The sequence below is a fragment of the Mobula birostris genome, chromosome 27 (genome assembly GCF_030028105.1).
Source record: "Mobula birostris isolate sMobBir1 chromosome 27, sMobBir1.hap1, whole genome shotgun sequence".
Taxonomy (NCBI): Eukaryota; Metazoa; Chordata; class Chondrichthyes; order Myliobatiformes; family Myliobatidae; genus Mobula; species Mobula birostris.
The window spans coordinates 4491598-4505716 of NC_092396.1; the positions used below are offsets into that span (position 1 = coordinate 4491598).

The window sequence follows — 14119 nt, forward strand, 5'->3', positions numbered from 1 at the left end:
CTGACATCTAAGCAAAGATATGTCGAGATGATGGGGGGGAGGGAGGGGGGAAGATGGGTTGATGGATCTGAGCCATGACTTAGTAATAATCTCATTTAAGAACAGGCCTGAATGACTAAATAGCCTCCTCCCTTTTCTGCGTGGAACAGTTGGCAGCTCTTTCCATCACCCACCCCCCCCCGCCCCAACCGGGGGAAAACACAGATGTCCAGACTTAGTACAAGATGTGCTTTCACAGCCTTGTCCTCAGCCTACCGTCTCAGCAATAACATGAGATTACATGACAGGCTTTTAGCTTACAAAACAACAGCAACCTCAACACTCACCCCACACACAGCTGTGGGATTCAGATGACTTTCAGGAAACATCTGGAAACATCACAACACCAGGGTCTACACTTCCTTCAGAAAATGAAAATGAGAGGGTTGTCACACTAATGGCGGTGAGTGTTTGGGTATTGATTACCCAGCATCCATTGAGTGGAGCGGCCATTTCACCTCACCAAATGACAGAGGGAAGACAAACACTCAAAACAAACAAAATGTTGGACTCTACCTCGTTCTAATCTTGCTCCTTTTTGTTTACTTGCTCTGCACTCTCTCTGCAGCTGTTAAACTTAATATTTTGAGCTTCTATTTCTAATTTTTCTTATTTTTTTTGTGTTCCTTTTTATATGTTTTATTTTTATTTAGAGACAGCATGGTAACACCCTTCCGGCTAAATAATCCCGTCCCACGCAATTACACCCATGTGAGTAATTAACATAGAGCACAGACGTCCTGACCCGCACGTCTTTGGAATGTGAGAGAAGACTGGAGTACCCGGAGGAAACCTTCATGGGGAGAATGTACAAACCCCTTACAGACAACGGTAGGCATTGAACCTGGGCCGCTGGCGGTGTAATAGTCTCAATGGTACTGTCCTCTGACATTAGTGGCTGCTCTGATTATAATAATGCAGAGAACCAAGGTTAGTCTTAAATTAAGTTAAATGGGCAATAATTATTTCTTATAGTTCCGGTACTGGGAGAACTTTTATTTAACTATTTATTGATTGATTGATACAGCATGTAACAGTGTTACAACAGCGGTGCGTAGAAAAGCATCTCTGAATACAACACGTCGAACTTTGAAGTGGATGGGCTACAGCAGCAGAAGATCGCAGACATGCACTCAGTGGCCACTGTATTACATACAGGATGTGGCCACTGAGCGCAAGTATCTACAGGAGGATGAAGATGGGATTAATGTATTTTTATTTCAGGCTCATTTATCCTTCCCGCCATTAATCTTGGGTTACGATGAGTCTGAAGTTTTTTCAGTAATGTCTATCGACCAATGGTAGTTCAACACACCAGTGTTGAAAGATTCCTATTCAGCCACACTGGAAACCGGCCAAGGAGAATAAAGGCAATAGTGAGAAATTGTTCATTTGTACGCTGGAACGGTGCTGCAAAAAAAAATCTCTAACCTGATAAAGGAAAATCTCCTTCATACTATTGCTGTGGGCCCCACTTATATCTTGACATAAGTCTCAATATTTTGACATTTCCGATTTTGGATCTCAGGTATGTTCTTTAACCAGCTGAGCATCAGTGAAATGGTATGCTGGGAAATGTGGCTCAAATTCATGTACAGACTCTCCTGACAGAGAAGAGTTTTGTCTGGATGTTCAGTGGTGCCTAACTCTTGTTAAGGTCTTGGTACTCCTGCGGGCCAACACAAAGGCCCTGCCTCAGCGAGATTTAGACACTCAAGCCACCTGAGACCAACAAAAATGCCTTTTGCAAAGAAAGAGATCCCCAGAGGTACGGGGAAGGTGTTGGGATTTGATGTGCGGTAATCTCTAGCTGACTCTACGCTGGACAGTCCTGGTTGCCATCTTACACAGGTGATGTTTGGCATGGTGAAGGGGTGTACAAGGATGAGTTCAAAGTAAACTTATTATAGAAACCATAGAAAAACTACAGCACAGAAACAGGCCTTTTGGCCCTTCTTGGCTGTGCTGAACTATTTTCTGCCTAGTCCCACTGACCTGCACACAGACCATATCCCTCCATACACCTCCCATCCATGTATCTATCCAATTTATTCTTAAATGTTAAAAAAGAACCCGCATTTACCACCTCGTCTGGCAGCTCATTCCATACTCCCACCACTCTCTGTGTGAAGAAGTCCCCCCCCAATGTCCCATTTAAACTTTTCCCCCCTCACCCTTAACCCATGTCTTCTGGTTTTTTTCTCCCCTTGCCTCAGTGGAAAAAGCCTGCTTGCATTCACTCTATCTATACCCATCATAATTTTATATACCTCTATCAAATCTCCCCTCATTCTTCTTATCTAAGTACGTATACAGTACGTCACCATAAACTACCCTGAGATTCATTTTCTTACGGGCGCTCACAGTAGAGTAAGGAAGCACAATGGAATCAATGGAAGAACTATGCACAAAGGGTGACAAGCAACCAACCAATGTGCAAAATAAGACAAACTGTGCAATTAATTAATAAATTAATAATGCAAGGAACATGAGTTGTAGAGTCTGTGATAGTTAGACCATAGGATGTAGAATCAGTTCAGAATTAAAGTGAGTGAAGTTATCCACATTGGTTCTGGAGCCTGCTGATTGATCAGTCTTTGTTTTTGGGTAATTTTTCATTGATTCTATTGTATTTTGTTCCGCTGTAAATGCCTGCAAGAACATGAATCTCAGGGTAGTATATGGTGACATATAGTTTGCTAATAAATTTACTTTCAACTTTGAAGGGTAATAGCTATTCCTAAAAGCAGACTGCAAGGTTGTACATATCACGTAAGAATGAATAGATTTGGTTACCTTTTCCCTTGGGAATAGAAGGCTGGAGTTATATAATAAAGGCCTTTAAAATGATGAGGGGCTTTCATTTACACCGTAAGACCTTCAGACATAGGAGCAGAATTCGGCCCATTGTTGATTCTTTTAAAATGTGGCATCACGCAAAGTGTAGGCACCATGGTAGAGTAGGGGTTGGCGCAACCCTATTACAGCTCAGGCCATTCCAGGGTTCAGAGTTCAATCCCAGCGCCATTTTGTACGGAGTCTCTGTACGTCCTCCCTGTGGATTGTGTGGGTTTTCTCCGGGTGCTCTGGTTTCCTTTCGAAGGCATACCGGGTAGGCTAACTGGTCATCGTAAATTGTCCCACCATTAGGTTATGGTTAATCGGGTTTGCCAAGGGTTGCTGAGACTGAAAAGGCCTACTCTGAGCTGTATCACTAAATAAATGACAAGAACTGAATTCCTGACTATCAACATCACAGTCATAGAACAGTACAGGCCCTTTGGCCCATCTAGTCAGTGCTAAACTGTTATTCTGCCTAGTCTCATCAACCCACACCTGGACCTTAGTCCTCCAGACCCCTCCCATCCATGTACCTATCCAAACTTCTCTTCAATATTGAAATCAACCCCACATCCACCACTTCCACTGGCAGCTCGTTTCACTCTCACCACTCTGAGTGAAGAAGTTCCCCTTCATGTTCCCTTTTAATATTTCACCTTTCACCCATAGCCCACGACTTCTAGTCCCAGTCTCACCTAACCTCAGTGAGAAAAATCCTGCTTGCATATCCAGGGGGGTCTACAAGAGCGAGGAATCCTTTCACCAGTAACTCACCTCCTAACTCCCCCAAAGCCTGTCCATCACCAGGGAGTGTGATGGAATAATCTCCCCTTCCCTGAATTGGTCACAGATTCACACTCCAACAGTACGAAACAGGCCCTGCGGCCAAAGTTGTCTACCTAAGCTAGAACACCTTCCCACAGTTGGCCCATTCCCTGTAAACCATTCCTAATCATGTACCCCATCCCTGAAATGCTTCCACAATCTACGGATTCACTCTGCAAATCGTGTTCTTGATATTTATTGCTTATTTATTTATTATTTTTCCTTTTCTTTTTTCACCTGTACAGTTTGTCTTTTGCACATTGGTTGTTCGTCAATCTTTGTGTGTAGTTTTTCATTGATTCTTTTGTGCTTCTTTGTATTTACAGTGAATGCCCACAAGAAAACGAATCTTACCCTGAGTCACAGGGAAGAATTCCTTGTTCAATTCTCCAGTCAATACCTGGCATGGCTACAGGGAGAGGGAGGGGTTCATGCACTGCAGCGCAGAGGGTAGTGCACTCACCCAGATTTCCAGCATCTTGCGTTGTCAGTATTGCTTTCCTCTGCGTGAGTGCCGTCAAGATTAACTTCACAACTGCCTTGTTTGTGGAAATATTCTGAGCATTAACGTCACAATATTTATAGTTTTATTTATTATCTATTATTTAGAGAGTATGTGTCAAATGCTTGTTGTGATGTGTCTACAAGCATGGGGAAGTGCTTGTCACTCTCATTTTCAGCTTCCACCACTGGTTGGCAGTTTTGTAAAAAGGAGAGCTGAGTGTGTAAGTCTCTCCCTGCCGGTACGTAGCCTCTACAACAGCAAGCCTCATGTTCTATCTCCTCACTGGCGACATACAGACTCAGGCTGAACTAGAGGACGAGGAGGAGGCCTGTTCCCTGTAGCACGCAGGCCCACTGGTGTGTGGACACACCCTGGTGCTCATGAACCAGATCCCCAGCTAAGGCTAAATAGCTCCACTGCTTTGTGGGCAGCGTCGGGAGAGACGAAGGCCGCGGGAGTAAACCCAGACTGCAAATCCGGAGTGGAGCCCCTAAGAGGCTAGACGTCATTGAACGTCCTTCTGGCAGCTCCTGCAGCCAAACGTATTGCTTCACTTTCCTTTGGACAACACCTGGTGAGGCTGAGAGGGGGATCTTAACGACTGGGCACCTCAGGATCTCCATACCTTCTGCCCAGGCTTGTGGCCTGGAGAGGTTACACCAGTGCCGATTACTCCATTGTCCTTCGAGACAGGCAAATGGCATCATCATCATTATTTCGAGATGCAGCACAGAACGAGCTACACTGCCCAGCAACCTACCTAATTAACCCTAATTACAGGACTATTTACAATGACCAATTAACCTACTAACCGGTACATTTTTAGCCTGTGGGAGGGAACCAGAGCACCCAGAGGAAACACACACGGTCACAGGGAGAACGTACAAAGTCCACACTGACCCCTTTAGCCAGAAGGAAGTGAATCTGTTGAATTCATTGCTGCTAACAGCTGTAGAGGCCAAATCACTGGTGATTTGGAGGCTGATAGTTTGTTCATTAGTCAGTGTGTCAAAGGTTACCGGGAGTAGGAAGGAGAATGGGGTTGAGAGGGATGGTAAATCAGTCATGATTGAATGATGGAGCAGACTCGATGGGCTGAATGGCCTAACTCTGCTCCTGTGTCTACTGGTCTTATGGAAACGCTGACTGTTCACTTTCCTACAGATGCTGCCTCACCTGAAATCTTAAATCTTTTCCTGACCTTTAGACTGGCTGCTCTAAAATCGCTTTAAGGGATATAATGTTAGACTTTGGAAATGTCAGAGTGACAGACACAAAATGCTGAAGGATCTCATCAGGTCAGGTGGATTGGGTGGGACTGCAACTAGAGGTCATGGGTTAAGGGTGAAAGGGGTGAAAGTTTTAAGGGGAAACATGAGGGTAAACTTCTTCACTCAGAGGGTGGTGAGAGTGTGGAGTGAGCTGCCAGTGCAGGTAGTGGACGTGAGTTTGACTTCAGTGTTTAAGAGAATTTCGGTTAGGTACATGGATAGCGGGGTATGGAGGGCCGCGGTCCCAGAGCAGCTCGATGGGAGTAGGCAGTTTAAATGGTTCAGCATGGACTAGATGGGCCAAAGGGCCTGTCTCTGAGCTGTACTTTTCTATTACTCTGTTTATGGAGGAGAATAAACAAGCAACATTTTGCCCTTCACCGGGACTAGATGTGAATATAAGATGTGGTATTTGTGAAGTTAAAGGACAAGTCTCTTTTCATAGATAGTAGAACAGGATGAAATCAGTGTGACTGAATCAGGCCAAAGAATTTCAATCAAGTAATTCACTTAAATCCAAGATCTCCATCACCAAGAATTGAAATTATGTCAAGAAACTGCTCCATTCGTATGTAACAGTTGGTTAGTTCAATTATCCAATCAATCTACCGCATGTCACATCAGCAGAGAGTGATTTTATTTGAAGCATAGAATCATAGATGTCAGCTGAAAGCACTTTTTTACAAAAATGAGGAAATTAGATTCCTCAGAAATGGCCAATTAATTTGCGATGTATCTCAAAAGATCCAGCCGGTGAGGTCAGAGACACATGGATGTTTAGTTTTCAGACCTGCTTTTCTGCCTGTCGCCGCCGAGCAAGTCCTGCTGCAGTGTCAGTGTCCTCCCACCCACATGAACAAGCAGGCAGTTCATGTTTACCGTTTCACGGGATGAGTTGCCATGGTCACCACTCTGAACCGAAGCAGGGCTCGTCGCCTTTGCCTGAGTCGGGTGCCAGGCAAGGTCACTGTTAATCTGAAATAGTTAGGAGGTGAGGGATCTATTGGTCTCCCACATCCTTGTTGGATGTGATTCAAGCAGTTCTCTCTCTCTCTCTCTCTCTCTCTCTCTCTCTCTCTCTCTCTTTTCACTCCTATTTCACACCCTCTATTCCCCTCTTCTGTTTGTTCTCCCTCTGTCTTCCTCCTCTCTCCCTCAACCTCTCAATCTCTCCCTCTCCTGTTCCACATCTCTTTCTCTCTCTCCAGACCTCTTCTCCCATCCCTCTCTCTCTCTCTTTCCTTCTTTCTCTTTCCCTTCACTCTCATCCCCTTTTCCCTCTTTCCCACTCTCTCACCTCCCTCTCCCTCGTTCCCACCTCTCTATTTCTCTGCAGAGTTCATCCTAGCCCAGAGGTTTTCAGAGAGTCTTCCTGACACCAGCCCTTCCAGAGCAACTCGGTACTGAGTGATGATTCAGCTCAGCTCCAGCACCTGTTCCCTGCCGTGCCTGAGAAACACGTCTCCTGCCCTCCACGGATGGTGCCATGGAATATTTAATTTCTTGTTGAGATGGATTGGTGGCTGCCATTCATTTCTTGGAGTTGTTGTAAGCCCAGAACAATATTCAGTGAGGGTTCCACTGGCTTTGCTGTGAGATTTATTTTCATATTTACATTTCCTTTTAACAGAAAAGACCATTTGGCCCTCAGAGTAATCCTATTTCCTATAAGTTACTGTTAACATCAACCACCATGACCTGTTCACCATCTGCCTACATGAGAGGCAATTTGCAGTAACTAATTCACCTACCTAACTCGACCATGGACAGCTGCGAAAGAAAGAAGGTTGGCCACAAGGCAAGCAACCCCATCCTGTAAAGCGTGAGGAAAGTGGAAAGATATGGGCATTTGAGTAGGCCGAGGGATTACTTTAGTTGGGCATTTAATTATTAGTTTATTCGGCACAAGACTGTGGGCTGAAGGACAGGTTCTATCCTGCTATTTTCATGAATGGACCTCTCATATACTGAACTAAAGGATTAACTCTTGATCTCCCAATCCAGCCGTGGCAGTGTGTTTGTGCCCTTGAGCAAGGCACTTAACCACATGTTGCTCTAGTGTCTGTGCGAGAAGTGGCGCCCCACACAGACTTCCAATCTGCGCCTTGTAAGACATGAAAATGCCCGACGCAGGCCTCTTATGGTCTGAATCGATGTTCCCTCCCCTCATCCTCCCCGTCCTCCTAATCTACCCCACTGTGGTTCTTGCACCTTATTTGTTGACCCACACTGCACTTCATCTGTAACTATAACACACTATTTTGCATTCTGTTTTCCCTTTATGATCTTGATGTATATACTCCCCTGATTGGTTAGTCCTCATCCAATCAGGTTTCTGCTGTTCCACCTTGGTCTAACCAATCAAGAGAGAAACATAGAAAATTGGTGCAGGAGTAGGCCATTCGGCCCTTCGAGCCTGCACCGCCATTCAGTATGATCATGGCTGATCATCCAACTCAGAACCCTGCACCAGCCTTCCCTCCATACCCCCTGATCCCTTTAGCTACAAAGGCCATATCTAACTCCCTCTTAAATATAGCCAATGAACTGGCCTCAACTGTTTCCTGTGGCAGAGAATTCCACACATTCACCACTCTCTGTGTGAAGAAGTTTTTCCTAATCTCGGTCCTAAAAGGCTTCCCCTTTATCCTCAAACCGTGACCCCTCGTTCTGGACCCCCCCAACATCGGGAACAATCTTCCTGCATCTAGCCTGTCCAATCCCTTTAGGATTTTATACGTTTCAATCAGATCCCCCCTCAATCTTCTAAATTCCAATGAGTATAAGCCTAGTTCATCCAGTCTTTCATCATATGAAAGTCCTGCCATCCCAGGAATCAATCTGGTGAACCTTCTTTGTACTCCCTCTATGGCAAGGATGTCTTTCCTCAGATTAGGGGACCAAAACTGCACACAATACTCCAGGTGTGGTCTCACCAAGGCCTTGTACAACTGCAGTACTCGAATCCTCTTGCTATAAATGCCAGCATACCATTGCCAGCATATCCTTGCTCCTGTACTCGAATCCTCTTGCTATAAATGCCAGCATACCATTCGCCTTTTTCACTGCCTGCTGTATCTGCATGCCCACTTTCAATGACTGGTGTATAATGACACACAGGTCTCGTTGCACCTCCCCTTTTCCTAATCAGCCACCATTCAGATAATAATCTGTTTTCCTGTTTTTGCCACCAAAGTGGATAACTTCACATTTATTCACATTAAATTGCATCTGCCATGAATTTGCCCACTCACCTAACCTATCCAAGTCACCCTGCATCCTCTTAGCATCCTCCTCACAGCTAACACTGCCGCCCAGCTTCGTGTCATCCGCAAACTTGGAGATGCTGCATTTAATTCCCTCATCCAAGTCATTAATATATATTGTAAACAACTGGGGTCCCAGCACTGAGCCTTGCGGTACCCCACTAGTCACTGCCTGCCATTCTGAAAAGGTCCCGTTTATTCCCACCCTTTGCTTCCTGTCTGCCAACCAATTCTCTATCCACATCAATACCTTACCCCCAATACCATGTGCTTTAATTTGCACACTAATCTCCTGTGTGGGACCTTGTCAAAAGTCTTTTGAAAATCCAAATATACCACATCCACTGGTTCTCCCCTATCCACTCTACTAGTTACATCTTCAAAAAATTCTATGAGATTCGTCAGACATGATTTTCCTTTCACAAATCCATGCTGACTTTGTCCGATGATTTCACCGCTTTCCAAATGTGCTGTTATCACATCTTTGATAACTGACTCTAGCATTTTCCCCACCACCGATGTTAGGCTAACCGGTCTATAATTCCCTGGTTTCTCTCTCCCTCCTTTTTTAAAAAGTGGGATTACATTAGCCACCCTCCAATCCTCAGGAACTAGTCCAGAATCTAAAGAGTTTTGAAAAATTATCACTAATGCATCCACTATTTCTTGGGCTACTTCCTTAAGCACTCTGGGATGCAGACCATCTGGCCCTGGGGATTTATCTGCCTTTAATCCCTTCAATTTACCTAACACCGCTTCCCTACTAACATGTATTTCCCTCAGTTCCTCCATCTCACTGGACCCTCTGTCCCCTACTACTTCCGGAGAGACGGCCAATAGGAGAATAAATACAACCAGACTAGACATGCCCAGGCATCATCCCTGTTGAAAATGGTGGAATTTGTCATCAAAACACCGGTTAAAAATGATACCTGTACCTGGCTGGAAGCCCGAGAAGAGTTAATTCATCATATTTGCCAGGAAAGCACTTTTTTTTCCCACCTTAATGTAATTACATTTGGCCTAATTTGCCTGGCTGGCACGCACAGCAGAGACATTTCACTGTATGTCAGTTCACATGACAAAAAAAATTCCAATATTTTTTTCACACCTGTTTTAGTGTTCCCTGTGCTAATATAGAAAATAATACTGTCACTGTATGCACAGCAAGATCCCACAAAACCCATGCAAACCAACACCCAACTGTCTGATTTACTGAGGATACAAGAGCGATCTCATAGAATATAGAACATAGAAGAGTGCAGCACAGAAACAGGCTCTTCAGCCCACAAAGTTGTGCCAAACCAATTAAGAATTAAATAACTAACTAAATTAATCTTTCTGCCTACACAGTGTGCATATCCTTCCATTTTCCTCATATTTATGTGACCTTCTAAATATCCCCTTAAAATTCCTAATGCATCTGTTATGGTTGTTCTTGATAAAAGACAAACTTTGTGTGGGTTTAAATGTTAACATAGAGGACAGCCATGGCTTCTAGCTCTACACTTTAGTGTGCTCCCAGTTCAACAACGTCGCCTCCAGTTCCGGGCAAACCACCTGCATTGCACACTGGGAACTTAAGTCCTTTATGATGTGCACACATAGTAACACAGTATCTGCCTCTACCACCACCCCAGGCAGGTGATTCCAGGCACCCACCACTCTCCGTGTAAAAAACTTGCCCTTCACATCTCCTTCAAAATTACCCATCATCTTAAATACATGCCCTCTGGTATTAGACATTTCAACCCTGGGAAAAAGATACTGTCTGTTTACATCTATGCCTCTCGAAATATTATAAGCCTCTATCAGATCTCCACTCAGCCTCTGCCACTACACAGAAAACAACCCAAGTTTATCCAACCTCTCGTTGTAGCACATGCTCTCTAATCCAGGCAGCATCCTGGTAAATCTCTTCTGCACCCTCTCCAAAGCCTCAACATCCTCCCAGACACCGGAATGTCCTGTGCTGAAAGAGCATCACACCACCGTGCTGCCCACACTTCCTTGAGATAATCCCTCTCTGGTCAAAGAAAGAGCAGACAGTCCTCAATTAGTGACTGCTCCATAAAACAGCACCTCCAGCAGGGATGCATTGCCTTAAATCTGTATGCTCAATTTGTGGAGCAGCGTTTGAAATCAGTACCTTCTGAGACAGAGGCAAGAGGTGCTACCCACTGAGCCATGACTGACATACATTATCATTACTCAAAATGTTTCTCCTTCACTGTGAGTGCCTTTCAATTCCCCAAGGAAAACGGTATGTCATTCTGCATGGATCAAAACCTTTCCATTTACCTTTCGGCACAGCTGACTACAAAAATTGAAATGCAAAGACTATTTGCGTTTACTCACTTTACAGACCATTTCCTCGAGTTCTCATTTCTGTCCACCTTGTTAGTGATATTTACTGCGCAGTCTGGCTTGTAAATATTTAACACACTACGCCACTCAAAGTATATAGAACAGTTACTGTTCTTCACAGGTGTATAGGGATACAACATTACGGCTCAGGCAGAAAAGAAATGGTTCAGCTGTAACCCTGTAAAATAAGGGTATATATACAGAATGATGCTGGAAAAGGGCCAGTAGCATCATGAAGGATCGCACCCACCCTGATCATGGACTGTTTGTCCCACTCCCATCAAGGAGGAAGCTACATAGCATCCACACCAGGACCACCAGACTCAATATCAGTTATATTCCCTATGCAGTAAGGCTGATCAACACCTCCACCCACCAACCCACCCCTCCACACCCCCAACCACCACTACTTTATCATTCCCTGCCAGAGTCACCTTATGTACAGACACTCCTGTGCCTAGCGTCACTGTATGGACATACAATCAATCTATGTACATGAGCTATCTAATGTGTTTCTATTTATTATGTTTTTTATTATTACTGTGTTCTTTATCTCATTGTGGTTTTTTTGTGCTGTATCAGATCCGGAGTTGCAATTATTCCATTCTTCTTTACACTTGTGTACTGGAAATGATATTAAACAATCTTGAGGTGTTACTGGCAGGACCAACGAGGAGGTGCGGCTCACCATAATGCAGAACCCGGAAGACACCACGGCTACATAGCAACCCAACTCATAATAACCTTGGCAGCGGGAACCAAGTTTTTGCATTAAGAGAGTCATAGATTTTGAATCAGTCTTGCTGATCACACTGCTATGACTGCATTTGTTTTGTGCACTTGACTAATCTATATAAAACTATCTTCAACTCACTGCACATCGTTCTGGGGAAATTACCCTGCCTTTACTGGGAGGAGTTGCTGCAGTCTCTGTTTCTTCCACTCTTACGGCAGATTTAATTGGAAAGGTCAATGGCGACCAGGATCCAAGTCAAAGTACATTTATTATCAAAGTATGTATGTATGTGACACCGTTTACAACCCGGAACTTCATTTTTGTGCAGGTATTTCCTCGAAAATAAAGAATTACAGTAGAATTGATGAAAAAAAAACTATATATATAAAGAAAGACTGACAAACAACCAATGTACAAATAAAGACAAATTATGTGGATAAAAAAAATAAATAATACTGAAAACGTGAGTCGTAGAGTCCTTGAAAGTGAATGTATAGGTTGTGGAATTAGTTCAGTGTTGAAGTGAATGAAGTTATCCCCACTGGTTCAGGAGCCCGATGGTGAAGGGTACAGTAATAACTGTTCCTGAATCTGGTGGTGTGGGATCACAAGATTCCTGTACCTCCTGCCTAATGGTAGCAGCGAGAAGAGAGCGTGGCCTGGAAGGTGGGGGTCCCTGATGATGGATACCACTTTCTTGTGGTGGCAATCCCTGTAAACACACTCAATGGCGGGGAGGGCTTTGTCTGTTCTAGATTACTGGCGTTTCCATACCAGGCCATGATACAACCAGTTACACTGTCTATTCCTGTGCAGTACTGCTCTCTGGTCTTTAACATGGGTTAACAAGCATCAGTGGAAAGGACTCAGTGCAATTTCCTTAGTTTAAATCATTCATTGCATATAGTTTAGTGATTTAAGTTTGGACATTGGCAATAAAGGTTTTGCAGAATAGGTTTTATGCTTACCACAGTACTACATGGAACATTCTGTACAGACATAAAACACAACACTCATTCCAGAAATATAATTTCCATCAAGTGTTTGTTCCTCACAAGCAATAACCTATTTATAACCCATTTTTAGAACCTAAAATACGGAGAGGATCAAATTTGCATTTTTATAGCGCCATCATAATCTCTGATGTCCTAACCTATTAGACAGCCAAAGAGATATCTGTGAAATATAGTCAGTGTAGTTGAAACCTGTAGCCATAGTTCATACTGCAAGATTCCATGTACTGCAATGGGATACACGAATTGAAACTCTGTAGATTGAGCCACTCAAAACACAATCCCCACAAATTGCACCTCCGATGGGCAGCAACCTCCCCATTATTCTCCTTGTTGTCCAGGGTAACAAATGTCAACAAATGTGTGTACTGCAAGGCCAGTGAAGGCCTGTTAGAGGCAGGATCTGAAATTGCTGATTTGCTGGTTCTCGTTCTTCAACAGTACAGAATATTAAAAAATAGGAAGAGGCAATTACTCCAAAACCTCTACATTGCAAGCAGTTTTGGGCCCCATATCTGAAAAAAATGATGTGCTGGCATTTGAAAGGCTCCAGAGGAGGTTTACGAGAATGATCCCAATGAAAGGGTTAATGTGTGAGGTGTGTCTGATGGCTCTGGACCTGTACTCACAGGAGTTTAGATGAGCGAGGGGAGATCTCATTGAAACCTATGAATATGGAAATCCCTAGATACAGTGGAAAATGAGTTGATGTTTTCTCTAGCGGGAAAGTCTGCGACCCGAGGGCATAGCCTCAGAATGAAAGGACATCCCTTTAGAACTGAGATGAGGAGGAATTTCTTCAGCCAGAGGGTGTTGAACCTGTGGAATTCACTGCCACAGACTGCTGTAGAGGCCAAGACATTGGGTATGTTGGATCAGCTGTGATGAAATGGTGGAGCAGATTCAATGGGTCACTGGCCAAATTCTGCTCCTATGTCTTATGGTCTACATTTAAAGTGGAGTTTTTTGATTAGAAAGGGCATCAAAAGTTATGGGGAGAAGGCAGGAAAGAATGGGGTTGAGGAATAACAAATCAGCCAAGATTAAGTTACCAAGCAGACTTGATAAGCCGAGTGGCTTAATTCTGCTCCTATGTCTTATGGTCTTATAGTCTAAATCAGCCATGATGGAATGGCTGCGCAGACTCAGAAGGCTGAATGGCCTAATTCTGCTCCTATGTCTTATGGGCTTATGGAATGCAAGACAAGCACTTCACCATATCTTGGTACACATGACAATAATAAGCCAATTCCAAT

At 43.9% G+C, this 14119-nt stretch overlaps 1 protein-coding gene and 1 long non-coding RNA gene across 6 annotated transcripts in view; one reads left to right on the forward strand and one right to left on the reverse strand.

The window, feature by feature from the left end:
- agrn (agrin) overlaps positions 1–14119 on the reverse strand; it is a 546801-nt gene that overhangs the window by 245335 nt on the left and 287347 nt on the right. The gene's annotated exons all lie outside the window — the stretch shown is intronic.
- On the forward strand, positions 312–12308 carry LOC140188679 (uncharacterized). 2 transcript variants are annotated; one of them, XR_011883351.1, is made up of 4 exons: positions 312–442; positions 693–870; positions 7112–7279; positions 11697–12308. It is a non-coding gene; the product is annotated as an uncharacterized lncRNA (long non-coding RNA). The 2 variants fall into 2 exon arrangements; XR_011883352.1 differs by lacking the exon at positions 7112–7279.